The sequence below is a fragment of the Jatropha curcas genome, chromosome 8, assembly GCF_041381405.1.
Source record: "Jatropha curcas cultivar XTBG-Jc1 chromosome 8, XTBG_Jcur_1.0, whole genome shotgun sequence".
NCBI classification, from domain to species: Eukaryota; Viridiplantae; Streptophyta; class Magnoliopsida; order Malpighiales; family Euphorbiaceae; genus Jatropha; species Jatropha curcas.
Window position 1 is genome coordinate 22,200,405 of NC_143158.1, and position 2,183 is coordinate 22,202,587.

Consider the following 2,183-nt stretch of genomic DNA (forward strand, 5'->3'; position numbering starts at 1 on the left):
GACATTAAAAATAAATGGTTGAATCAAAGAATCATGTTAAGATAAAGATTAAACTTTTAGCTTAAAAATAACCAAACTAGAAAACAACAACTAAATTCATCACGAGTTAATAAATTATGATAATTTCCAAACTTGTTTATAATTATTTCAACTATATGAAGCTAATAAAAACAAATAAAACAAAATAAAAAAATTTAAAATTTTCCTTCCCCAAACTTTACCTAGCACATTGTCCCCAATGTGCAAAAAAAAAAAAAAAAAAAAAAATTCCCTAAACTTATCATAAATTATCAACACAAGGTGTAAAAATAAAAGTAGAGTTGAGAACACTTTACCACCATTGTATTGAAAAGTACAATAATATTCATGGAAAAAGATTGGATGATAGTCGGGCTAGATTCTTAAAGTCGAAGAAACCACCAAAAAGAAAACGAACAAAATATCCTACATACTGAAAATAAACAAGAATAGTGTTCAAAACAAAACAAAACAACATGAGTTGTAAATAACAAAAACTAAATAAAACAAAGAAAAAAGAAGAATTTTCAATCTACAGGTGGTGGAGGACGAGGAGATTAAAGAGAAGATTTGGAAGATGGAGAAGGTTTTTAAAGAGCTATAGTGGGCGGTTAGGGCTTTTAATAGAAAAGGAAAGAGTTAGGGTTAGTTGTGCGCGGTTTCCAAAATCGAACATGCATTTTTTTTTAATTCTGGATCTACGGCATTGCACGGGGATGCTGGATAGGGCGTGCTCTTTGCTGATTGTTTTAAAGGCGCGTGACACGGGCCATGCTCAGGTGACCACGCCCTGGCTTCAACGTCTCACTCTAGCATGGGGGTGCTGGGTAGCACACCTTGCGCGTGATAGACCCAGACTAAGGCACTTTCGATTAGTTTTCAAGCCCTCTTAAATCCTTTCCTAACCTGCAACATGAGTGTAGAACACCAAAATAAAAGAAAAGAATGGTTTAAAGATGGGAAAAATAGAACAAATAAAAATAAAAATTACAGAGAATAAAGAAAGAAAAACATGGGTTGTCTTCCATAAGCGCTTTATTTAAAGTCAATATGCTCGACATTTGAGAAGTTCATCAAATAACAGCTTTCATCCATCGTATATATCATGTAACATCACATATGGGTCTTTGTTGAAAACACCCTTAAGATTGGCTAGTTTAGAAAAAATTATGCTTGGCTTATCAACAACATCTGGCTTCGAATGATGAACTTGGGAAAAGAACTGTATTAGATCATGAAGAATACAATTTGTTCGTAGAGGCAATAATGGAAAGAAAGGAGCTTCTGGTTGTGTATATATAAAAACCATTGATGAGCTTAAATCAATAATGTTAATTATTTCCTCATTAGCAATATTGCTTTTTGCTCTTTGAGGATGTTAGGTTTTTTGTGAATAGAAAATGTAGAATGGAATTGATTTGTTTTATTTAATAAATGGTTTTCTCTTATTAGGCCTATTCATTGATCCTTAAAAAAAAAAGCCTCTTACTTTGGTAAGAGTTTTATTTTAAAGTCGCCTCCCTCTTTAGGGAAAATCCTTAAATCAATTGATTCTTTGGAATCAACTAATTTGGTTTGAAACCAGAGATTGGGTAAGGGAGTTAGCTACGGTTACGAGAATGTGTTAGACACCCGAACCACCCGGTTAGACCGACCTCCTTCGTTGTCCATTCATTCACAATAATCGGTAATAAAATTAACTCTAATTGAGATGTAAAATAGGTTTAAAAGCATTTTTGGAAATAAAAAAGCATATTTAGCATAAAATAAATCATCCAAAGAAATGGGGAAGGAGAAAAGAATTACAACCTCTTCCTAAAATACATTCTACCCTTTTACCCATTAAAATTTTCCAACAAACTAATTATTACAAACAAATAACAAATAGGACCCATTAAGGTACATTACATGGAGCTTAATAATAGAAGCCATAAATAATCATGAATGAACCATAAAAATCACATAACTACACTATCATCCATAGAATCAAATAAACATACATTCATTCAAAATGCTAAAATGATGAATTTTAATGTTCAAAGACTATTATTAAGTGGGTTACCTTAGCAATAATCAAAGAAAAATAAAATAAAGTGCATAAAGGTAAAGAATAGTAATTAAAAAGTGCATAAAGGTAAAGAATAGTAAATTACAAGCATGAATTT